Source organism: Dunckerocampus dactyliophorus, chromosome 3 (genome assembly GCF_027744805.1).
Source record: "Dunckerocampus dactyliophorus isolate RoL2022-P2 chromosome 3, RoL_Ddac_1.1, whole genome shotgun sequence".
NCBI classification, from domain to species: domain Eukaryota; kingdom Metazoa; phylum Chordata; class Actinopteri; order Syngnathiformes; family Syngnathidae; genus Dunckerocampus; species Dunckerocampus dactyliophorus.
The window spans coordinates 38,957,597-38,984,616 of record NC_072821.1 but is presented as its reverse complement, the minus strand read 5'-3'; the positions used below and the strand labels follow the sequence as shown (position 1 = coordinate 38,984,616).

The window sequence follows — 27,020 nt, the reverse complement described above, 5'->3', positions numbered from 1 at the left end:
GACGTAGATGTGTGTATAGGACGGAGATGTGTGTATAGGATGTAGATGTGTATATAGGACATAGATGTGTGTATAGGACATACAGTAGTTGTGTGTATAGGACATAGATGTGTGTATAGGATGTAGATGTGTGTATAGGATGTAGATGTGTGTATGGGACGTAGATGTGTGTATAGGACGGAGATGTGTGTATAGGATGTAGATGTGTATATAGGACATAGATGTGTGTATAGGACATACAGTAGTTGTGTGTATAGGACATAGATGCGTGTATAGGACATACAGTAGTTGTGTGTATAGGACATAGATGCGTGTATAGGACGTAGATGTGTGTATGGGACGTAGATGTGTGTATAGGACGGAGATGTGTGTATAGGATGTAGATGTGTGTAGAGGATGTAGATGTGTGTAGAGGATGTAGATGTGTGTATAGGACGGAGATGTGTGTATTGGACGTAGATGTGTGTATGGGACGGAGATGTGTGTATAAGACATAGATGTGCGTATAGGACGTAGATGTGTGTATGGGACATAGATGTGTGTATAGGACGTAGATGTGTGTATAGGATGTAGATGTGTGTATAGGACGTAGATGTGTGTATAGGACGTAGATGTGTATATAGGACATAGATGTGTGTATAGGACATACAGTAGTTGTGTGTATAGGACATAGATGTTTGTATAGGATGTAGTTGTGTGTATAGGACATAGATGTGTGTATAGGATGTAGATGTGTGTATAGGACGGAGATGTGTGTATAGGACGTAGATGTGTGTATAGGATGTAGATGTGTGTATAGAACATAGATGTGTGTATAGGATGTAGATGTGTGTATAGGACGGAGATGTGTGTATAGGATGTAGATGTGTGTATAGGATGTAGATGTGTGTATAGGACGTAGATGTGTGTATAGGACGGAGATGTGTGTATAGGATGTAGATGTGTATATAGGACATAGATGTGTGTATAGGACATACAGTAGTTGTGTGTATAGGACATAGATGTGTGTATAGGATGTAGATGTGTGTATAGGATGTAGATGTGTGTATGGGACGTAGATGTGTGTATAGGACGGAGATGTGTGTATAGGATGTAGATGTGTATATAGGACATAGATGTGTGTATAGGACATACAGTAGTTGTGTGTATAGGACATAGATGCGTGTATAGGACGGAGATGTGTGTATAGGACGTAGATGTGTGTATAGGACGTAGATGTTTGTATGGGACGGAGATGTGTGTATAGGACAGAGATGTGTGTATAGGACGTAGATGTGTGTATAGGATGTAGATGTGTGTATAGGACGGAGATGTGTGTTTAGGATGTAGATGTGTGTATAGGACGTAGATGTGTGTATGGGACGTAGATGTGTGTATAGGACGGAGATGTGTGTATAGGATGTAGATGTGTGTATAGGATGTAGATGTGTGTAGAGGATGTAGATGTGTGTAGAGGATGTAGATGTGTGTATAGGACGGAGATGTGTGTATAGGACGTAGATGTGTGTATGGGACGGAGATGTGTGTATAAGACATAGATGTGCGTATAGGACGTAGATGTGTGTATGGGACGTAGATGTGTGTATAGGATGTAGATGTGTGTATAGGACGTAGATGTGTGTATAGGACGTAGATGTGTATATAGGACATAGATGTGTGTATAGGACATACAGTAGTTGTGTGTATAGGACATAGATGTGTGTATAGGATGTAGATGTGTGTATAGGACGGAGATGTGTGTATAGGACGTAGATGTGTGTATAGGATGTAGATGTGTGTATAGAACATAGATGTGTGTATAGGACGGAGATGTGTGTATAGGATGTAGATGTGTGTATAGGATGTAGATGTGTGTATAGGACGTAGATGTGTGTATAGGATGTAGATGTGTGTATAGAACATAGATGTGTGTATAGGATGTAGATGTGTGTATAGGACGGAGATGTGTGTATAGGACGTAGATGTGTGTATAGGATGTAGATGTGTGTATAGGACGGAGATGTGTGTTTAGGATGTAGATGTGTGTATAGGATGTAGATGTGTGTATAGGACGTAGATGTGTGTATAGGACGTAGATGTGTATATAGGACATAGATGTGTGTATAGGACATACAGTAGTTGTGTGTATAGGACGTAGATGTGTGTATAGGATGTAGATGTGTGTATAGGACGTAGATGTGTGTATAGGATGTAGATGTGTGTATAGAACATAGATGTGTGTATAGGACGGAGATGTGTGTATAGGATGTAGATGTGTGTGTAGGACATAGATGTGTGTATAGGATGTAGATGTGTGTATAGGATGTAGATGTGTGTATAGGACGTAGATGTGTGTATAGGACGGAGATGTGTGTATAGGATGTAGATGTGTATATAGGACATAGATGTGTGTATAGGACATACAGTAGTTGTGTGTATAGGACGTAGATGTGTGTATAGGATGTAGATGTGTGTATAGGACGGAGATGTGTGTGTGTGTGTTTGTGTGTGTGTGTGTGTGTGTGTGTGTGTGTGTATGGAACATAGATGTACAGTAAGTTAGATGTGTGTGAATATCAAGTACTGTCGATGTGTGTGTGTATGGAACATTCAAGAGATTCAAGACAGTTTTATTGTCATGTGCACGGTAAAACAGCAGTTCTACTATGCAATGAAATTCTTATTCTGTTCATTCTCCCAAGAAAAGAAAGAAAACACAAGAAAGAATAAGAACATAAGAAACATAAATACCAATAAATTAAACAACAACAACAGGAGAGACAATAATACAGATAAATAATATAAATAAATAAATAAATAAATAAATAAATAAATAAATAATAAAGTGCTATGAGTGTGTGCGTGTGTTGCGTGCGGCGTGTGCGAGTGCTTCGTTGAGAAGCCTGATGGCCTGTGGGTAAAAGCTGTTTGCCAGCCTTGTGGTCCTGGACTTCAAACTCCTGTAGCGTCTGCCTGACGGTAGGAGTGTGAATAATGAGTGTTGTGGATGTGTGCTGTCCTTGATGAGGTTGTGTGTTCTTCGTAGGACTCTAGTTTTATAAATGTCTTGCAGTGAGGGGAGGGCTGCCCCAACAATGTTCTGTGAGGTCTTGATCACCCGCTGGAGTGCCTTCCTATCACGTGTTGTACAGTTACCGTACCAAACAGTGATGGAGGCGGTAAGGACACTTTCTATAGTGCATCTGTAGAAGCAACTCATCATTGTGGTGGACATGCCAAATTTCTTCAGTCTTCTCAGGAAGTACAGTCTCCTTTGGGACGTCTTCATCATTTGTTGGGTGTTGTGAGACATAGATGTATAGTAAGTTAGATGTGTGTGTATATCAAGTACTGTCGATGTGTGTGGGACGGAAGATGCAGGAATGTCTTGAAATTATGTTCTGCTGGCGTTGTCACATGGTCACTTGTGTCCCGCCCCCTCCTCCGCCGCCGTCGCCGTCTCCCCGAACAAAGAATGTTTGTTGTGTCCCGCATGCTTGCACTTTTACAATTAACAAGAAATGAAATGAATGCGTTTTGTTTGAAGGCCTGCTCGTGTTTGAGGAATCTTTCTTTAAAAAGTGTCTCGTTTGTTTGTTGTTCTAAAAGCCCCCCCTCCCCCTCCCACAGTCACCCTCAAGTTCAAGCACTTCCTGTTTGGCGTTTTGCGAGAGACGCCACTGATGGAAGTTTGCCGCACCTCTTGGTGTTAAAATGTGCTTTAATTGGAAAAAGCTTTGTTGCCTTTAAAGAACACAACTTCAGATGTGTGGCTGAACGACAACAACAACAACAGCACAGCCCGCTTGCTTTTTTTATTTCCTTTTTTGGTACAAAATCATCTGTACTAAACAATAAAAGCCTCAGATCTCCTCTTTTACACCGCACCCCCTATCAGCAGCCTCCCCAGCGTGCACACACACGCATGCACACACACACACGCATGCACACACGCACACTCATGCACACACACACACGCATGCACACACGCACACGCATGCACACACACACACAGTATCCTCATTGCAGAGAAGATGAAAAGATTCGAAAGGAAATGTGACATTCCTTGGTCGGCTCTTAAACTTGCGATATTGTTGTCTCACACTCAACATGGGACGTAACTGTGTGCGTGTGTGTGTGTGTGCGTGCGTGTGGAGGAGCGGTGGTCTTTCTTCCAGAATAAAAGGCAGCAGAACCCATCTGGTGGGCTGATCCGCGGCCGGCCCGCCCCTAATGACTGGCACATATTCTCAAATGGGTCTTGGCAGATTATTTGCAGGTACTTGACTTGCATCTGTTTGCAATTTTGCAAATGCGCACCACTTTAATGGCGGCCTGAGCGAGGACCAAGTAGTACGAGTGGAAGAAGAGGCTATTTTAATCCCAGAGGTGACGCCAACTGTCACTGTGATGCTGACCCCGCCGGTGGGCCGCACCTGGAATCCAACTGACACGCCTTTCGGTATTGTTTGGGCCTTGGAACCGCAGCATCGCTGGTGTGGAACACTGTCTGTTGTTTCTGTAGTTCCATGGGAGAGAAAGACACAATCACATCTCAACTGTTGGGATGTTTTTATAAAATATTCCCTTCCTAATGTAGCATTATTACATGTCATACGAATGTAAAAAGAGTAAAGTGGTCTAAAATGTCAATGTTGCTAAGAAGTGAACACGCGTATGATGACGCTAGTCTCTTTTGCAATTTTAGTTTTTTTTTTTATTCTTTTTTTTAAGTTTACATTTTGGATTTCATTTCATTTGTTTGGGGGTGTTATTGTAAAAGTTTTCAGTGCACAGACAATTTTTTGGTGCGTTTGCTGACAGTCTTTTTAACATTTATTTGACATTTTAAATGTCTTTTTTATGTTTACATTTTACATTTTTAGACATTTTTTGGTCATCAAAGAAAGTGTACAGGTGGTGTGTTCAGTCTTAACATTTTTAGCGTCTTAAAAGTGTAAAAAGAAGTGCAGCAGTTTGAATAGTCCACATGTTGCTAACATGCAAACACTGGTATGATGGCACTCAGTCTTTGTATTATTGTTTTATTTGAAATGTATTGTTTAATATATATTTTGCTTGTGTCACTAACAAGTACACACTCGTATAATCGTTTGACATGTTTTGTTTTTAATTCATTTTTATTTGTCATTTTGACAATGACATGACAATGAGCCAATCTAAAAATGTTTTCATTTTTATGTACTTTTTGAATCTAGATTTAGATGTTTTTTTGGTCATCATCAAAAAGTGCACGTTTTAACATCCTTAAGTGTCACACAGGTGCAAAGACGTGAAACAGTGTAAAAATCTCATCTATGCACTGTTTCGCTTTGCAAGTGAACAAGTGAGTTCGCATCTGTGACGCTGGAGTCCTGTAACTTCCTGTCTATGTTCCTCTTCTTCTTCTCTTCACACTCCTTGTCGTGTGCATTTTGGCCAACAATTTACTCCGATTTCCAAACGTTTCTTTGTGGGTGCAGGATTTTGGAGGTTGTAACGTGTAAGCTAGTCCACACGTTCGCCCTTTTCCTTCTTTCACTATCGGGTTTGTTTCCCCGCAAAACGACTTCCTTCAAGCTTCTCAATGAGGGGCTTCAGTGCGGGGTGATCGTGCCACCTGTTGCTTGCGGTCGTGTTTACGTGTGATTTAGTTGAAAGCCGGAGACGTTTTGGAGTCCAGACTGGCTTGAAAGTTTGAAACATGAGATGTGCTTCGCTGTGGTTTGAAACGTCAACGTTCGCCGTTACGAATGAATGCATGAGAAATACCGCAGGTCGTGATTACTTGAGATTGGTAGGGTGGGGGGGACCAACGGAGGCCCCGCCCCATCATAGATCACCTCACAGTGACATCACCGGGGGTTGTCGTCACCAGCATGTGGTGAGCAGCTGACCCCCGCCCCCATAATAAGGTGGTCTATTGTCCGAGGCCATGGGCCCACCCTGACTGCTGTAATTTCGGAGGTGGTTCCAATTACATTAATGACATATTTCATCAAGTGTGTTTATGCAGCGTCAAGAACGAGGCCCGACATTCAACTTCCAGCCTTTTGTTTTTGCATTGACCCCCCCACCGTACACTCTTTGTGGTTGTTTTATTAGCGGTGAGGGAAGGGGCGGCGCCCGAGGAGGAATTATGGCCAAAGTGTGTGCCTTGCAACTTTTGCCTGGCCCCCCTCCCTCCCCCGCTGCAAATGTTTATTTGAACAGTAAGCTCATGATTTGAATATTTGTAATCCGTGCTTAAATTTACAGGCCAGATGAACTTTTTGGCACAGAGTGGCAACCATAAGAAGGATTTTGGGAAAAGCTGTACAAAATTTTAAGCCATGTGCGAGGCTTATATCCTTTTCTACCAGGAGGGGGGCTGCACAAACAAACCAGCCTCAACCTTATTTACTTTAAACCCCAACACCCCCCTTAGCACGCAGGCTAATGCTAGCACGCCATCTTGTTTGGTAAGGCTGAGGTCAGAGGAAACACAGACGGAAGGAAAGCAGGAAGGACACAAAACAGGGAAATATTAAAGAAGGAAACGACAAAATCTAGGAGGCAAAATTGAAGCCAAGGAGGAGGAAGAAAAACGAGGAAAGGAAATGTCAATTTAGGGAGGTAGTTGGGAACAAAAAGTTCACATGAAGGAATCAGAAAACTGACAAAGATGGAAAAGAAGAAAGGAAAGTTGAAGGAAGCTGAGTGGAGGAAGGAAAGAAGGAAAGAATGGAAAACAGTTGGCAAAGCAAAATGATGGAAAGATGGACGAAGGAAAGGCAGGAAGTTCGAGTATACGGAAGCGTGGTGGTAGGCGGGGTTGTTGCTTGTACCCTTTTTCAATGAATGAACAATCGAACCATCGATGCAACGAGCAAACGAAGGAACGAGCAAAGCACCACTCAAACAAAGGAAGGATCGAACGGAAAATCAAAGGAACAAAGGAACAGTCGAGTCAACAAATGACGGGAGGAATGAATGAACAATCAAATGAAGAAGGAACGATCAATCGATGGATCGAACCAACGATGGATTGAACGAAGGAGCAACCGAGCAAAGGAACGGTCAAACAAAGGAACAACTGAAGGAAGGATTGAACAAAGGAAGCATCGAAGGAAGGCTCAGTGGAAGGAACAAAGGAACAATCAAGTCAATAAGTCATCAATCAAGTCAATGAATGATCCAAGGAAGGAACAATCAAATGAAGGAAGGAACGAACAATCGATGGATCAATTGAAGGATCGAACGAACGACGGACTGAGGGAAGGAACAATAAGAAGGATCGAACGAAGGAACGATCGGGCGAAGTAACAATCCAAGAAAGGAACAATCGAGTGAAGGAATGATCAAACGAAGGAACAATAAAACAAAGGAAGGAATGATCAATCGATGGATTGATTGAAGGATAGAAGGAACAATGGATCGAGCAGAGGAATGATAGAAATGATTGAAGGATGGAAGGATTGAACTAACGATCAATCAAAGAAAGGATGGAATGAAGAAAGAATAGGACGCATCGAACGTAAGAACAATCGAGTGAAGGAACGATAGAAGGAAGGAACAACAACGAACGCTCAATCAAAAGATCGAATGAAGGAACAGTTGAAGGAAAGATTTAACAAAGGAACAATCAATCAGGAACGATGGAGAGCAGGAACGGTTGTACGATTGATCGAACGAACGGTTGAACAAAGGAGCGATTGAAGGACCGAAAGACAGAAAGATCATAAAACATTGAAGGAAGGAGCGATCGAACGGAGGAACGATTAAAGGAAAGACCAAACAAAGGATGGAATGACGTACAAATCAGGAAGAAAACAGGAAGTCAAATTAGCTCAAAATGATTTGTTCCTTTTTTCCAGACAAAAAAACATTCAGGTGTTTGCTTGTGTGTGTGTGCGTGCACGTGCTAACATATTGTGTGTGTGTGTGTGTGTGTGGAGCGATCTGGAGGAGGTGCTGTGTGTGTGTGTGTGTGTGTGTGTGTGTGTGTGTGTGTGTGCACATGGAGACACCAGTTGGTGTAACAAATGAATCAGTCGTTGGCCTCGTAGTCGTTGGCACGTAGCGCCGTGAAAAACATTCTCTTTAAGGACGCTGTATATGTTACAATATGTACACACACCTTGCCAAGGAGGAGCAGTGACTGTGTGTGTGTGTGTGTGTGTGTGTGTGTGTGTCACCGCTACTTGATTAGAATGGCCACAGTTTGACCCCGGAACAGATGATTCCTATTCAGTCTGCACTTTAGCATGGTGATCTGCTTTTTACCACCAATTTGTGGGCCTTTAAAAGTCACGTAACCGCTTTCCTTAGCTTAGTTCACCTTAGCTTATGGCTGCATTCCAGCAAATAGACAGTACCGCCTCGTGTGTGATGTCACATAAACCCTACATCTCCAAGGCTTCCATCCTTTTGACACTCGGGAGTCTTGTACTCCGCTCTTTCCTCACGGTCACGTTCCATCCAAGATTACGCACATCTGTTGTTTGGCGCTCGCTCGGGCCTCTTTCACGCGCACGCGGCGGTCCGGGCCGCCGCCAGAATGAGCGCCTGGAGTGTGACGGCGGCGGCGGCGCACGTGTGCAGAAAGCTATTTGGAGGCCTTGTCACTTGTGATTAGGAGGCCGGCGTTCATGTTTGTGAGGAGGCTGAGTGCAGATGGCAGAGTGGAAGAAATGGATCACTAATTTTAACAATGATTAATGAACAGAGATGGAAAATGAATTACATCGGACTATTGCAGGCGAGGAATATTTTCTCTCAAAATGTTCACTGCAGCTGCCAGACAGCCCTGTTGTGTATTACGTACTGTGTGTGTGTGTGTGTGTGTGTGTGTGTGTGTGTCATGTTTTGATGTGTGGAATCAACACTTGACTGCTTTTGCCTTATTACTTTACTGCTTAAACGCCGCTGCTTTTATGCTGTTGTTTCCTCCTGCTGTGTGCGGCACAAACACTCTAATAAAGGCAAATGCAGGAAAAGGTTAGCCGTGTTTTCCCTCCACGACGCTGGTCACATGACAAAGTGGCAACTGAGTCCAATGACTCTCAAAGCGACAGTTTTCGTAAAGATACTCTGTGAGGTTAATTGTCAGGCTATTGTTTTCCATTTGTCATTTTTCCCTAGTCTTGCTAGCGACTTATGCTAATTAGAATGTTTACGCCTCAGCATTTTAACGGTAAAGGGCTGAAAAGCTGTCATTTTGGCCATCTGTTTAAATTCCAACACTATTGGAGCCGGGCCCACATGGGGCCGTGATCTTCAGCTCTCACTGGATGGGTTCGCAGCCGAGTGTGAAGCGGCCGGCATGTGAAGCAGCACCAAGTCCGAGTCCATGGTTCTCACCCGGAAAAGGGTCGGTGCCATCTCCGGGTCTGGGACGAGATCCTGCGAAAAGTGGAGGAGTTGAAGTACCTCGGGGTCTCGTTCGCTAGCGAGGGAAGGATGGAACGTGAGATCAACAGGCGGATTGGTGCGGCGTCTGCAGTGATGCGGACTCTCGTTCCTACCCTCACCTATGGTCATGACCGAAAGGACAAGATGGCGGCTACAAGCGGCCAAAATGAGTTTTCCCCGTAGGGTGGCTGGGCTCTCCCTAGGAGATAAGCTGACAAGCACTGTCATCCGGGACAAACTCTGAGCAGAAGCACTGCTCCTCCACATTGAGAAGATCCACATGAGGTGTCTTGGGCATCTGGTCAGGATGGCTCCCGGATGAGGTGTTCATGGCATGTCCCACCGGTACGAGGCCATGGGGAAGACCCAGGACACATTGGAGAGACTATGTCTCTCAATGGTGGGTTTCCTACAAATGAAAACAAATGTTGTTAGCAAAAATGCGGGACCATGAGGTTTGGACCTCCACAAGCCCAGGCGGTCTGACCAAAAGTGGACGACATTTTGGACTACTGTATGTTTGTACTTTTTGAGAATTGGATTTATTGCAAAATTCAATACAAAACGTACAGTTTTGCATTCTTTTCCCTGACTGTCCCGAACGTGAACCAAACCTTGGCCCCGATGCGGAGGTAGCTACCCAACAACTTTGTCAACAACTGATGAATCTTGCAAGCTGGCAACGAACGCATGAAGCGTCTGATGTCGTCACGTGTAGTTGTATTTCCTTCATGTTGCCCCCCCCCTCCACCCCCAGCGGTGTTTGTGACTGAGGTTTGTGTGGTGGGCGTTTGTTGCTTTAACAGCAAACTATTTGACTGTAATGAAGGTCCTGATGGAGAAGACACAAAGCACAGCGACTCTCTGCGGCATCGTGTGTGCGCGTGTGTGTGCGCGTGCGTGTGTGTGTCTCAGGTTACAATAGCATATGCGAAGCACTCAGGAAACATACACAATGCCTTTGGTGAACAAGGTAGTCGCGGGCCCCTGGGAGCCAATTTAGATTGTGACTTAAGGCAACATGATGGCTGCGTGTGTGTGTGTGTGTGTGTGTGTGTGTGTGTGTGTGTGTGTGTGCGTGTGCGTGTCCCTGTTGGTGGCTCCAGTGAAACTCTAGTGGTGTGTAGATGTGGGTGGCCTTCCTGCCAGACCCTCCACCACCACATCTGCGCCAACCCCCTCCCTCCCCGCCCCTCACTGCATCGCCGTGGCGGCGAAGACTTCGTTAGCGAGACGACTTTTAAGAGATAACGTGTGATTGACAGCTGATCTTTGCATAGCGCAGCGCAAGGCGGCGACGCCACACAACAGACATTTGTGTTTGGCGGAGTTGGGGGGGGGGACACTGAAGTGAAGACAAAGTGGATGTTTTTGCGGATTGGCATCGTTAACGCAGGCTAAAATGTAAATCGGGAACGCGATGTTTTATCGTTAGCTTATTTGCTTTCAGCAGAGAGGAAGGCTGGCTTGTTTACAGCACGGCTTCGTGTCACGCCTTCGGCTTTGTGGGCTTCATTGGTGCACTGGAGGAAACACTACAGGATTGAAAGCGCATTGAAAGCACATGTAAACATTTACCACTCTGGTTCATATTTATCGTTATATCACGACAACAAAATATGGCAGAAGGCGGCACGGGAAGCGGATATTGTGATGAAGTGATGATTCTGGTCACAGCAAGCGCTTCAAAGTGATGAATCCACTTGCCAAAAGTCGCAGCTTCAGTGTGGAATACCGTTGATATCATTTACTTTTGATATTGTTTGGCATCAGTTGTATGTCACCTTTGCTTTTGATATCGTTTGACATCAGTTTTATGTCACCTTTTACTTTTGATATCGTTTGACATCAGTTTTATGTCACCTTTTACTTTTGATATCGTTTGGCGTCAGTTGTATGTCACCTTTACTTTTGATATCGTTTGGCGTCAGTTGTATGTCACCTTTACTTTTGATATCGTCTTTATAACAATGGAACAGCCATTCTGATATGTTACATTTTGCAAAAAGCAACCTGTTCTTATTTATTATTTATTAAAATGAAGAATAAAAATTCAAATAGAAAAAGTAAAGTAAGAAAAAAGTTAAAAGAATTGAAGGCATTGAAATTGTATTTTTTTTTTTGCATTTATTTTGAAGTCTGTTCATTTCTATTTAATTTAACCTTATAAGCTTTTATTTTATTTTTACTTGAATGTTAACATTTATTTAACACCAGACAAGCTAGGTTGGTTTTTACTGAAATGACTCATCAATAATCGTACAGTATAGTGAAACTGCCCATTTTATTGTGTCCTTTTATTGTAGCCAGCCTAAGGCACACCTGTGATGAATGAGTGGCGGGTGGATGCTATGGGTGGTAAGACGTGCGTGCGTGTGATGCGTCTGAGGGGTCAGACGAGGCGAATGGAAGGACGAGTGTGTCGCTGCGCTGCAAACAAAGACCAATCCAACTTGTCACGCTTCAAAGTCAACCGCTCTTTTTCTCCAATTTCCTTTTGTGCGCAGCCTCCTGTTGGCCCGGGTCGAGCCGAGCCGTCCACCTCCTTCCTGCCAGGCGGCGAGCGTGCCAGCGGTGCCCGTCAGCAGGTACCAGCGCAGGGCGGGAAATGAAAACATGTCTGTCATGTGACACACACACACACACACACACACACACGTCTACAGTACATCTTCATCCACTTTGGAGATGATCCAAATACTACTTAATGCAGTATTTGTACAAGACGGTCCACAGATGGCTGTGCTAGCCCAGGTCAGAGTTCATTCTTGATGATGTCACTTCCTGTCTGAGAGACAATCACCAAGCATGACGAGACAAACAGGTGCAGCGCTGCAACACGCCCACCTCCATCTTGTTTGCCTTCATCACCATCATCACGGTCGTCATCTTCAGTGTAGTCACACGGCCATTTTATTCTTGTTCGTTCCAATTCACACACAAAGGCGTCTCCATATTTTGTCAAAGGACGGCGTGCGTACAATAAACACGTGGCACGCCGCTTCCAGCGCACACAAACCCAATTTAAACGCAGCATTTATTGCATGTTGGGATTTTATTTGCCGGCGTTGTTATTGGAGCTTTTATTGTGTCTTTGACGGAACAAATGTGCGGCATCGTCACTTCACTTCACAGCCTGGTGCAAATCTACTTCCTTCAGAGCTCAACAAGCTCAGCTGCTCACATGACTGATTGATGGTTGCGTCATGTCTCGTGTGATGTCTCGTGCGTTATTACTGTGTTCTACTGTATTATTATTATTATTGATTTGGATTTACAGCATCAAGATATGTGAGTCAATGTTGTTAGAAAGTAAAGAACTGTTTGTTGTGATGAAAACATAATACAGCATCCGCTTATTAGCACATGACCACTACTGACTACTACTAAGTACATACATATATACTGTATATGGATATACACAATTGGTTATTATTAGTGTTACTGTCACATATTAATGTGAGCTATTATTAAATATTTCTGTTTCGTATTATTAACATATCCTACATAGTATGCCTTTGCTGTTATACTATTATTATTATTATTAAAACATACCATAAAACAGTAGTTTTATTAAGAATAGGATTGTTTATTCTTAGCATTATATTTGTCATGATTAAAATGATGAATATTGTGATACAAGCTATTGTGCTTTTCAACATATATAATAAAATGAATGAATAAGAAAACAGATGTTTTATTATGTATGCAGTATGTATAATATATGCTGTCAATATTAACTACATCATTTTCAGTGAATTGACATGGCTTTCCAAGACAATTCAAAAAAAAAACTTCTTTCTTTCATGTCCATGCTGAAAAGTGCATCCTGTAGAAAAATAATCATCTTCATTTCTGAGGTGCTCATTGAACATTTGTGCTTGTTGTGGTGTACTACTGTCCCTAATCATTGGACTCACTCCGTATTAGTACTGCGTTTATGCACTTTGTGTGTTTTTAAAAGTAGGAATTGAGCGTTTCATTGAGAGTTTGAGGTGTTTTTGCTAACTTGTAGTCTAGTAATGTAATAGAGTAGTCCTCATGTCCTCTGTGGTGGACACGAGGACTTCCTAGGACTTGGTTGTAAGATCAGCACCCACACACACGTTACGCTCGTGCGCTGTTCGATGAAAAATGAAAAAGCTGAACTCCCTCCATGCTGATGCGCAGGGAGACAAGCGAGGGTGGGGGGGTTCAAGCCAGTTTGTGAGTATCGATCGCTCGTAAAGTACTAATCAATGGAAACCTTTTTCTCTGCGAGCTGGGAAATTCGTGTGGTAGCGTTCACGGGGAAGCAGCGGCCATGTTAAAAATAAGAATAATTCCAAAGAACGCAGCAGCTGTCCACTTTTGTTAGCACTTTCACAGGCGAGCTGTGCTTGGTAACCGTGGTGGTGTGCTACCACAGTACTACACGGAATACCACAGCTTCACAGCGTTGTTGCTACATTTTGACTTTGAGTGAGTCACTCTGGAGGTATGTGCCACACACTGGAAGAACAGCTAACACACACACACACACACGGGAGGGGTCGTACTTGACGTTGCATTTAGATCTCATTCAAAAGCACCTCTTAGGGGACCATCGTGTCATCCGAATTGACAAAATAAGAACCACAAAGAGCAGCGCCAAGTTTGGACAAAGAGGGTGGGGAGGGTGTTCTGTTCTGTTTAATAATGGACTTTCACTAACTTTCAAAGACACACTCGCGGAAAACGCTCTCCGGCTGGAAAGGGAATCAATTTAACAGGAGCTAAAAATAGAACTCTACCCCAACCTCAACAGTGGAACATAATTTGTACCACGCCGCCGGTCAAAATCATTTTCCCCACAGGAAATAATGGAAGTAGAAAACCGTGGCCAACGCAAGAGCAATGTTTGAAGTCACACATTCATGCTAGTGTAAAAAGAAGGTAACCTCTGTTAGCCCTAAAACCCAAAACCAGGTACAAATTTAGTGGCCGGCATGTTTGGTGGCACAAATGTTTGATTAGGAGCAGGCCTGGTTGGTAGCACAAATGTTGGATGCGTAGCAGGTGTGGTTGGTAGCACAAATGTTTGATAGGTAGCAGGTGTGGTTGGTGGTGCATATGTATGATAGGTAGCAGGTGTGGTTGGTGGTGCATATGTATGATAGGTAGCAGGTGTGGTTGGTGGTGCATATGTATGATAGGTAGCAGGTGTGAGTGGTAGACACTTTTTCTGATTGGTAGCAGGCCTGGTTGGCAACACAGATGTTTGATAGTTTGCCACCGTGTTTGGTAGCACATATGATATGTTTGAGAAGGCGATACATACGCACTGCAGTTCATGGTTGCTAACATTCATGGTTGTTATTCAAGTGTAAAAAGAACCAAAAACCAGCCTGTCCTAGTAACTTTCCCTGGTGTGTGACATGAATTTGTCGTTTCTTTGTCATGGATGAAAAATCGCATGGACGTTGTGAGTTTTTGCAGTGAGAGGAAACTGCAGCATTGTGACAAACGTGGAGTTGGCTACGTAACATTGAACACTAAATCATCCACTTGACTCATTGCCTCACTTTTGCCATTAAAAAATATCAACAAATCAGGTTTTTTTGGAACAAACGCCACCCCTTCCTGTCTGCTATCCAAATATGGTCACAAGTTGTCATATGTGGTCTGAGTGAAGCTGAAGCCAGACCGGATTGGTACTTGTCCGGCCATCAGAAGGCAGATCCTCAAAAAGGACACCACCAGGCCGCCGTGGCGCGAGGGCGTGTCATCTGGAGAGGGTCAATTTTATGGCAGGGCGGCCTCTCGAGCGTCGCCGTGCTCAGTTTGCGGCCCCTGGCCCGGCGGGTATAAATAAGACATGATTGGCATCCCGGCAGAACAAAACTCTTTATCTCCCTCTCTGACAGCCTTCATTTGCGGGAGGAGTGGCAGACTTGGTGGGAGTTAATGATTATAATTATTTGCCGCTTTTTTTACATGGCGGGATAATTATTTAAGAGGTTTGTGTCGTCGTGGTTGTAATCAGTATAGAGAGATTACACAAAATCCGCATGCCAACAGATGGCACTTGGCGGCTGTTGTTGCTTCCTAATAAAGCCAAGCGCCATGCTATGTGGCAGGCGTGTTCTCTTGCTAACGTGTGATGTATCACGAGTATAAACATGTTCTATAGGTAGCCAGCATCCTTGGTTGGTAGCAGGCATGTGTGGTAGCAAGGATGTTCTATCAGTAGCATAGAGTTTTTCTTAGGCAGCAGGTGTGTTTTGTAAATCGCAGTTTGCTTAGCAGGTATTTTGGTAGGTAGCAGACATCCTTAGAAGGTAGCGAGCAGAGGCTTCAGTAGGTAGCAGGTATTTTCTATGCGTGTTCTATAGATAGCAGAGTTGTGTGGTGGAAAGTTAGCAGACATGTTTTGTAGGTGGCAGGTTTCTTCAAAAGCATCACTACAGGCTCTGTTCGGCAGGCGTGTCTGCGTGGTAGCAGGCGTTTTTGACTGGTCGCTGTCATATTCTGATAGCGTGTGTACTAAGTACCAAGTGCGCGAGGGTGGTTCCAGGTGTGTTTTCTAGATAGCAGGCACATTTTGTCAGTAGCAAGCATGCTTGGAAGGTAGCAGGCATGATTGGAAGCAGGTGTGTTTTCGGTAGGTTCCAAGTGTGTTTCGTTTGTAGCAGGCATGCTCTTTAGCAAGCACCGCTGGCAGGTAGCAGGCATTGTCATTATTTGGTGTGGTGTAAAGGCAGTACCCACCTTTGATATCTAGCGGGCATGTTTGGTAGCACATATGTGCGATATCTAGCAAGGCGTGTTTGGTAGCACATATGTTTGATCGGTAGCAGGTGTGGTTGGTAGCACATATGTTTGATAGCTAACAAGGCATGTTTGGTAGCACATATACTTGATTGGTAGCAGGCTTGTTTGGTAGCACAAATGTTTGATAAGAAGCAGGCATGTTTGCTAACATTTGATTGGTACTCAGGCGTGTTTGCTAGTACATATATTGGATAGGTAGTAGGCGTGGTTGGTAGCACATACTGTTTATTCGAATGGAGGCAGGCCTAGCGGTAGCACAAATGTTTGATAAGTAGCAAGCGTGGTTGGTACCACATATGTGTGATCGGTAGCATTCCTGGTTGATAGCACACCTTTGATAGGTAGCAGGCATGTCTGGTAGCACTTACATTTGCTAGCACAAATTGCGGACGTGATCGGTAGGTAAGATGCGTGCTTGGTTGGAGGCGTGCCATCGTAAAGCAATTGATGCTATCAGTCTATTCCTCACAGCAAAGGTGGGGGCGTTTGGGGGTGTACATTGTGTGTGTTGAGAGCAAAGACTAATAGACTTTTGGGGCATGCTGGGAGCTCTTGAACACATCACGCAGTCTTTAACCAGAGACCAGCTGACCTCCGACTCGATCTATTAACGCCGCCGAGTGCTTCCATGGTCTCTGACACGCAAGTCCCACCACAAAGGGCGGCGCCGTTTGTACGCCTGAGGACCGCTTCACGCACCCCCTGGGTGGGGGCGGTGGGGGGGCTGACACCACTTTTGCTGTAAATGTCCTCGTACGTTAATTTACTCCTGGCTCGTCTCGCTGTTTAGGCCACCGAGAGACAACGAGAAGAAGAAGATAAATAGAAAGCGAGCGAGGGAACTTGTTATCCGGGGTCAGGAGCAGGAGGAGCTCCGAGGCCGCTGGCCTACATTCCTGACTAATTGTATAATTGGAAAAGCTCTCCAAATGAGCAAGCGGCCCCCCGCAACAACCCACCGCCAACCGCAGCAGCCCCCCTCTTTTCCCCTCCTATAAACTCCCTCGCCAACTATCCCATCACCCCCCCCCCCCCCCCCCCACACACACACACACACACACACACACACACACACACACTCACACACACTTTCTTCAAAGCAAATGACTAAAGAGCATTGTGGGACTAATAATTATTTCAATAAATGTATATTATTCATCCTCCCCCCTGCCAGCAGATAGTCTGGTTAGCATGCAGAAGCTAGCATAGTTGGCAAACTAATGTAGTAGCAGTGTAATTGATCTGTTGGGGGGGTACTAGATTGTATCATTTGCATACGGATTGGTAAAGTAGCTTTTAGGTTGGGGTCATAAGAAGTATGCAACGTTTGAAACCGTATTTAACATCACAGCATCAAGTAGTTGGCTTACGTACGTAAACATTCATGATGTGTGCTGGGCTCCATGTCGGCCTGCGCTGATTTCAATGCTAACCTTTGCTGTTAGCGCTTCTAGTAGTCGTTATCCACAAGCCCTAGAATGGTAGTTCATTGTTGTTGTCTGCTAACGTAGTTACGCCCCGTGACTAACACTGTCCTTCTGTTTGATGACCCTTGCTGATTGGTAGCGGAGAGCAAGACTCATTACAGTGAAACCCGTTTATGTTGACAACACGTCTATGTTGACCAACTCATCAATTCCTAGTCCAGAGCGTCCGCTCTGTGCCGGATGAGTAAATAGTTGCATCTGAGATGGGAACGGATCGCTGGGTGAAGAGGACACGCAGACGGAACCACGTGACAACCCGAACTATAGAAGAAGATAGAACGCATGCGCATAAGTCGTCGTTTTCCGCTGTGCAAGGCTTGTCTAGACTTACCACGAAGTCATGCCAGTCATTTCGGAGAATCAGACAAAATATCAGGAGAATGTCGACCGGGCTGAGTCATGTCCGTCCAAACATTCACACGTTATGTTGGCTTGTCGTCACAGCTCACTTCTGGTCACGTGACGGCCACGGGTCGGTGATGTTGTCGTTTTCAAAATGTAGCGGATTTGCTTGTCTACACGAAAACGGCAAGCCAGCATTTTCAGATATTCCCACTCTGGAAGCCGCTTTCAAAAAGTAGCATTTCAGGTCACCCACAGACACGAACCACCGCCACAAAGCGCTAACTCATCAAGTTGCCATCAGTTGAGATGTCACGACACCAGGAGGTCGTAAGGTTCCATGCTAACCTCAGAAGCTGCCGCCAAGTCCACACCCCTCCGACCGCCTGGCTCACGTTGACATAGCAAAAACCCAAACGGAAAATGCACATTTAGGGGCTAGCCACACGGAAACATGTTCGGGTCAAAACAGCAAAGAATGTCATCCACACGGAAACGGCGTCCTGGGTGCCCTGAAACGCTAGTTTTTGAAAACGGCTTCCAGACTGGAAAATCCAAAAACGGAGGCTTGTCGTTTCCGTGTAGACCAGCAAATCCGCTACATTTTGAGAACGATGACGTCTCCGACCCGTGGCCGTCACGTGACCAGAGGTGAGCATTGACGACAAGCCAACATAATACGGGAGTGTTTCCACGGGCAGCGTGGACATGAAGTTGGATCCCAAACGTGTAAAGCAGCCCGTCGTAAATAAATGCTGCATGCGGGATGTCGCCGGTGGCGCTCAGGGTCAAATTGAATTCCCTGAATTTACGCCCCCGTGTGCTCCGTGCTCAGCGCCACGGCGGCTGGCATCATCCCTGAGGTCAGAAGCGGCGGCGTCTGAGAGGATGGCGGGGTGCCGCTAAAATGAAGCCGTTAATTAATGCCATCGATCGGCAAAAAAAGTGGAGGCAAATGTGATTTGCATAGAGGCCGAGTGATCAATGCATTAACCGATTTCTTTCCCCTTCCACCGGCGACCCCCCCCACCTCACCCTCCACTTGAAATCTGATTTCCTGAGTTTTCAAAGTGAGGGAGAGAGTTGAGACTAATGTTGATCGATCGTCTGCTCTCAGACAAGAATACAAAGCATTTTATTAGCCGGTGAAGGGTGAAACGCACCAGGATTTCTATTTCTCTTTAGTTTGGATTTTTCAACGTCTGTCGTGTTAGCGTCGCTTCCCAAAGTGAACACGGCAAGGAGGTGATATAAAAAAAAAGCAAAGAAGACGACGACGAGGTGTTAAAAAGAGCAATATGTTGTTTTTGTTCCCACCTCCGCTGGGCTTATTATAGCACATTGATTCACAAAGCTCCACGCAGCTCCGCCAGTCCAAGGCAAGGGCGGCCAGTGGAGGACGGCGCTGCTGGCGGGTCCAAAGGAAGGCGGAGACGAGCGCAGACGCACACAAAGTGGCAGCGAGGCGTCGTGCGCGGCGGCGGGCGTGCTACACAAAGGGCTAATTGTTTTAGCCCAGATGTTGCGCTCGCACAACAAGCAGGATACAATGTTCCTACTGAGCTGATGAGGCCAATCAGTGAAATGATTAAAAATTGATTTTGTCCCTGTAATTACAGTATGTAAACTACTTAGCCGGGATTGCAAAGGAAGTGATTTTCTAATTACGTATATACTCTGGTGTCTAATGATTGCTTTTTTGAAGTAATGAAGAGAGGGTCCTAACGACTCCACTGTGTTGTGTTGTTGAAGGCACAAGCACAAGAGGAGTGTGTGTTGTGGGGGCTGGGGGTGTCGTGTCGTCGGGGCAAGGCAGCAGCAGCCTCGGATACAAAAGAGAGGCTGGAAATTGAGTTCTTGCCAGCCGGCGCTAGCACGCTAACACGCTAACGCGGGGGCCCTGCGCTCGTTTGCACGGGAGCAGGAAGCTAAATGGAGGCTGTGACTCCTCATGGGGGACTCCACGCGCACCCCTCCCTCCACCACCAGTTCTGACAGGCCCCGGCCAGCCCTGTGCCCTGCGGACCCTGTCGGAGGAAGCCTCACGAGGGGATTCACCATGAGGGAGAGTTAAAAAAAAAAATACAGAAATTCTAGACGGACACAACAGTCGGCTCTTTGGGATTAGAACTTGTTTTTAGGCATCAAGTGTGTTCAACTCTTTACGGCGTTCCACATATTATCATAATCCTTGTGGCTGTACTACACGGTATTACTTCTTCCTTAACTTGGCTCCGAGGGGCAGACGTCTGCGTTGTGCCAAACATTGACACGAAATGAGGACATTTTTGCAATTTGGTTCGAGCATCAGAGGATAAAATGTGTGGCTTTTTTTTTTCTTTGGCTTTTTGGGGCTCCAGCATCACCACACCCTCGTTTGTCATCAAAATGAACATTTTTATACCATTAGAGATGCACCATATCTTTTTTACAAACCGATACTGATACCTTTCTGCTTCTCAAGACCCACATGGTATCGATAATCACTAACTTTTTTAGGTCTGCTTTTTTAAATGTGGATGTAAGTGGAGCTTGTGCACACCTAAGAAGGAATGGAACAAATTAGGATTTGATTGATTTGTCCTCATCAAATATCAGGAGAACCAGAGTATAGAGGGGGAGGAGCCACCTGCTGTGGCCCAGCAAGGTGCACTGTATTCGGGCACACGCTCTGGCAAACCTTTTGCACTTTTGCACAGTACGGGTAGTCTCGCCTCATTGGAGCGTTTTTTAAATGATTGGTAATGGGAGCTATTTGTAATGTTATGACGTCATAGTTCCCTCATATCATATGTCTGCTAATTCTTGTGCACCCCTACTGTTAACACCGCTGTGCTACTACACTATTGTCCAAGGATGCTCATTCATCTTTTATGCCGCAGAGTTATGCTGGAGCCTATCCCAGCTGACTTTGGGCAAAGTGCGGGTGGCAGCCAATCACCAGTCCATGGCAGGGCACCTATAGACAAACAACCAATCACAGCAGGTAGTTAACCCAACATGCATGTTTTTGGAATGTATCGGGGAACCTGCAAACTCCACTCAGACGTCCAGTGGACATTCCAACCCACATCTTCATGAGCTCCTGACTGTGTGGACAAACTCGCTAACCACTTGCTGGCCCCCATGCCAATCTCACATCTCCTTGTAACAGTGCACAGAATCCATGACCACCCCAGCATTCGTCAGCGTTCATGATGATGATCTCCTCCTAAGAGTTGGACTTTATTCCCATCGTATTGTAACACAAACTAATTTTCCAAAAATGACAATTTTATTTTGTGTTTTTTTCTTTTCTATTTCAACATTATGCTAATAAAATTGTTATTTTTACATTTTTGTAAAATTACCTTTTTTCTCTTAATATTTTGACTTTATTCATGTCAAATTATTGCTGAGTTTGCCATTTTTGCTATTGTCTTGTTCAATTCTATTTTTAGACTGTTCCGTGGGCCAATAAGAAAAAAAAAACGTCTCTTTACTTTTGTCCGGTTCACGTTTGTCTACCACGACCTGATGAAGATCACACTCGACACCTGGACTCGCTGTAATTCAGCAGCAGGTGTGCTCGTCCGGGGGAATCTGCTGATAAAGCGGCGAGGTCAGAGTGCGTGTGAAGAGCACATGAATCACTCTTCTCCACAAAGCCCCGCCACTTTCCTTATCTAGCCTTTAATATTCCCTGCTTGATTCCCGCTCGTTCATGTATTTTGAATAAAAGTGCGGGGTGACGGCTGGCTGGCGGTGGAGACGGGCGCTCGTGGTTCCCGGGGAACATGAATAACTGACAGGGAGCCAGATTAGGAGCGCCGGGATGCAGCTGCAAAGAGGAATGACAAAGCTTTGAAATGCTGCCAGAATCCGTGCGGTGACGCAGCTGATTGGAAGAGAAGTCCTTTAAGGATTCATCCACTCGGCTGTGATCTCTCATTTTGTACCTTTTGACACTCACATTGAAATGGAATAGCGCATCAATGCGAGCGCCAAACATCTGTCGAGCTCCGCCTTCACGCCGCTCTGATATGTGTGTTTAAAAAATGACACTCCGCGGCGCTCGGGGGAAGGAAGGAAAAAGAGACGAGCGACGGAGGCAACGGGAACATGACAGCGGCGGCGGAGGGAGACGTCGCACGCGCGCCGACATCTTTGACACGGCTCTTTTAGAGCGGCGGAGTCCTGTGGGCCGCCGTCGCGGCTCTAGACAGACGAGATAGGCAGGCTGCGATACGCCGGGCGGGAGTAGATTAAACGTGTCAGAGGACTTCTTTGCGACCCAAAAAGGCCGTGACATTGTGGCGTTTTGTTTTCACGCAGACAAAGCTGCTGCGCATGATTGTTGCTGGTTCGATCCTCCGTCCATGTCGACGTATCTGTCCAGTTGCTGTCCAGGTAACCGTGGGGTAGTTGGGATGTTTTGACATGAACTTGTATGACACCCCCATCAGCAGGGTAGTACAACAACCGTGACTTACCCCCCAAATGGTCCAGTTCTGGTCGGATTTCCGTGTCAAGGAACGCAGTTCCCGCCAGAACTGGACCCATGGGACCAATTGGGGGTGAGTAACCGTTGATGTCCTTCACTGCTGATGGGGACGTCATACAACTCCATGTCAAATAATCTCAAACTATCCCTTTAAGGCGCTTTGAGGACCTTCAAGGCAGAAAAGCAAAAACCAATGCTCATATGCAAATGAGGTAGATGATCACATTTGCATACGAGTCCAGAAGAGCAGGCGCCGATACAGTCTTGCTAGCGTGTCGTTGGCGACCTCTCGGCCTACCGACCTTTCGCAGCGTTCTCGTACTGAGTCTTCAGGGAGGAAGAGAATTAGCTTTAAAGGTCGCAGCAGGTCGGGGGGGGCGCCTCCCCGCTCTCACCTTATGTCGAGGCTTTATTACCTCAAGTGCCAAGGTGCTGACCTGCCTGCACTACAATATGTTCCTCGTCCTCGGAGAACAGAGCGCCTCATTCCAATCCAAACACAAACACGCCTCACGTTTCTCGTAGTTGCTCACCGGGGTTGCACACATCTCAGGGGGGATTTTCTTCCGAGAAACGTCCCCAAGCAAGAAGTTCCACCTCCAGGTGTGACAGGAGGGACGGTGTTGTTTCTCTGCCTCCGAGCCCACTTGATGCCAAAGAGCTCCGTTTTCCATTTTGTGTGAGTCCTTGTGGTGTTCTCATGTCGGACGTTCAGACGGGCGTGTGCACGTGTATTCTTGAACACGGGTGTCTACATCCATCACACCAAAGTGTCCTACTCATGCTTTTCCTGGTGACTGTGCTCCCAACTCCCTTGATATCAGGAACCAGCTTCTTCCTGGTCACCCTGGTCTCCCTCACCTTTCTCACAATCATCCTTTACCCCCAGGGGTGTCCCCACACTTTTTCACTTCCAACACGATGCCGATATCATTCCGATCTGATATCAGTGTGGAATGTTAGAAAAGGATTGCTCAAGTGATATTACGGTCATCCCTGCTTTGAATTTCAGGGCTTCACTCGATCACGTCTTTTCCAAAATATATGAATGATGAAGTCATGCTGTTTCCTGGTTGAATACAAAACATGTACATATTTGAGCAAACGTTACGTGCTTTTGTGCCTAAATGAACTGGAACAAGGGCTACTCATTTTTGGAACATTTATTTTTCTAGCTTATTTCAAGCCAAACAAACTTTTAGCGGAACATGAACAAAACTCTGGTATCCACACCTCACGTTTGCTGTCAGAATGCATTTCTTTCTTGTGTTCTCACATTATTACTGAAAAGCTGAATGAAAAGCACTGGTCCTGGGGGGCTGGCTACCTGGTGTCTGCCGGCACCACGTCGGTGACCCCTGTTTTAGACAGTGATGGTTGTTGTGTTGCTGTGAGGATCCTCATGTTGTTTTTGTGGCGCTGCTTTGGATTTGCGACTGGGTTGGTCGTGTTCAACTGAGCCACCGTGGGGGCATGGCGGGGTTTTGAAGTCTTTTTCTGACTTTAAGGGAAACATATTGCCACCCGGCTGACATCACCCCTGCGCCTTGCTACTTTGTTAGCACATTGGGGTGAGGAGACGTTCTTGATGGAAGGGAAGTGCTGGAGCAGAGTCTGGAATGGATTGCTTGTATTAAAGTGTTTAATATCGGAGATTTTAGATGCCGATATATAATCCCATACTCCTTTGTTTGCTGATATCGGGCCACCCCTACTTACTCCACCAGGTGAAATCTTGCATGGAGCTCCAAGCTTCTTGCTGATGGTCTGGTAGTCCATTCCAGTCTTGTGCAGGTCTACAATCCTGAGAGCTCTTCGAGAGCTTTGTTTCTGTGGCAGGTGCTTTTTTATCCACATGGTAAGTATTTTCTTAAAGGGACAGGACCCATTTGTGTGCCTCATGCACTCGTAACCAGTCTGTGGCGGTGGGGGAGCAAATACTTACTTTTCCTTGTGTATTTTTGTGAAGAAATGTCCAAATCCTCCCAGCTTGTCGGTTTTCGGTGAAGAACCATTTGGGCTGAGTAGCCACTTAGAATTTGTTGCCTCCGGGGTGCGTCGGGCAAGGCAGCAGCGCCCCGGTGGGTGGGATGTTGTTGTCCAGGTGACCTTTGTGTGTCATTGTCCTGCTCCTCACACCTCGCCCGGGGAGAAAGGGAAGGAGCTTAGCACCTTACACCTGCCGCCGCGCAGGAGCCTTGGCGAGAGGCGCGCTTCGTCCGCCCGTGCCAAACTGACGACTTGGGCCGGGCACGCGGGTGGTGGACAGGAAAAGAACTTTTTTCCCCACCTTAACGAGAGTCGGGACGGGCCTCCTAAACGAGCAGCTGCTCAGCAGCCGACGCCAAACGCGAGGCGTGTCGCGGCCGGGCTAGATAAATCAAGCGGGCCTGGCGAGCGGCGTAAATGAAAGGTGGGACGCTGCAGTGGCGGCGGCGGCTGATTGAGTTCAGGTGGCTGGGAAGTGTCTCACCCAGGGCTAGTTGTCAGTGAAGGATCTGCTGTCTTGTCACCGCCTCACGCTGCAGGCCAACACGACGCCACCGCGCCTTGACGGATGTTTGAGTGCCTCCCGTGCGGCAGGAGTGGGGTGGGGTGGGGTGGGGGGGTGTTCACCGTTGACACTCGTCATATTTCAACCACGAGGTCTGAGCCCGGAATGAAGATTGATGCGGAAAGCCGACGCCCATCCGATACATATATTATCATTTGCACGTGCGCGGCGATATTTCTTTATCCATATGCATGGGCACGATCCCGGCTGGCGTGCACACGGTGACGTGCGTTATTAGAGCCATGCAATGTAATTGCATTTGATCTCCAAATAAACACAGAATGAGTCCATCTCCTGGTGGAGGAGACAGATGTGATGGACGAGCGCATTAGCGGCGAGGACAACATTAGATTTGCTCAAAATTATTGATCTTTTGTTTGCCAGCCAAGTCGGCCATAAATAACGGCACACGGGAGATGTGACTCATTATCGCCGTGCCAAAAGCCCGACAGACCTCCGTCAAAATCACCCCCCCGGCCCCACCCCATCCGCCCCCCAGTCCTTTCATCTCCATCACTACAAACCAATTTAATCTGTTTTTAATCCTTTCCTCTCCTCCGTCGTGGGCCTCGCTGTCACTATCTGATTTCTTTAAAATTTTAATCCTGCACTGATAACCCTCTTTTATTACGCGCACACACGCACGTGCACGCCCAAGACCCCCGTGCACGCATGCAAATATGTACACCTCGCCTTCAGTGGCTCTCGTAGTGTTTTTATTCCTTTTTACCTTCTTAGCGCGGGAGGGGGAAATCCTTTTATCACACAATGGGTAATTTATATCCATTACCAGCGTTTTCAATCCTTTTCAGCGCGCCTGTCACCGCCGTTGGCACACGCGTGATTAATGTGATCTAATAATAGTGCGCCATTATATTTCCTTTAGTAAAACATGTAGCAACATCCTATTCAGCGCCATGAAATTCATTGCCCCCCTTAAAATACTTTTCTCACTTTTCCTTTTGAAAGACAAGATGGCTGTTGCCACCCCCACCCCCCCTCCCCCCAACAATGATGTGTTGACAGAAGGTGTTTGCTTTGTTAGCTGTTTGACCGCACATGTGACCTTTTTAGTTAGGATGGATTATAAATAAACAAGGTAAGCGTGATTCATCCCGATTAATCACGACTAATCATGATTAACTAGCATCCATTTTAAATCTATCTGAATCATGTTTCATTTTGAATCAGCAAAGAGAGTCAAATAAAAAACACGGCCGACTAACGTGTACTTTGCGTTACACGTGGTATTTTAAGATGGAAGTACCGTAATTTCCACACTATAAGCCCATACCTTTTCCACACGCTTTCAACTCTGCGGCTTACAGGAAAAGTGCACTTTTTTTTAAAAATTGTGCCCGTCATCCACAATCCACACATGAGACAGGAACTTTCTCTTTTCTGTGCATTCTAAAGATATAAAAAGGGGTAAAAAAAGAGGCAGGTAGTGAATGCAATGAATGGGACACACCTACTCCGCCTAGAAAGGCTGCTGTTAAAACGCCTCCAAAAAGATCCAACAAGGTTTTATGGTTTTCCATCCATGCTGTGAGCGTGTAGTAACCGGTACATTCAGGTTAACACGGAATACTTGTAGTATTTTGGGAACTTCCTTCCTGGGTGCATTGATTTCACATAGCAACATAAAAAGGAAGAAAAACAGCAGCACCAGTGGCAGCAGCTCCAATATGTAGCGTTACCTTGGGCTAGGGGCCTGAGGCACTGTGAGCGAGTGTGTGGTGAAGCTAGTTGCTAGCCAGCTAGCAGCTAGCCACTGTGGTGTGGCGAGGTGTCACTACGGCAGTAAAGTAGTTCTTGGGTGTAACAACGTTAATAACAATAATAATAACACTGTGGTTCATATGCAGCTCACATTATGGAAATGGAGCTTGTTTGTTTTTATCTGTTTTTCTATCTTTAGAAGGCACATAAAAGAGAGACGTGTGCTCATGTCTCACATAAGGATTGTGGATGATGGACACCGTGGATG

At 45.8% G+C, this 27,020-nt stretch overlaps 1 protein-coding gene across 4 annotated transcripts in view; it reads left to right on the top strand.

Annotated features, from left to right (window-relative positions):
- The window catches only part of znf536 (zinc finger protein 536), a 227,438-nt gene that overhangs the window by 16,604 nt on the left and 183,814 nt on the right, over window positions 1-27,020 (top strand). For 2 of the 4 annotated variants that reach the window (XM_054770437.1, XM_054770435.1), the window contains exon 2: window positions 11,880-11,960. The exons of the other annotated variants lie outside the window; for them this stretch is intronic. The gene's annotated coding sequence lies outside the window, so the exon portion shown is untranslated. The remainder of the gene's footprint in view (window positions 1-11,879; window positions 11,961-27,020) is intronic. 4 annotated transcript variants of the gene reach the window in all.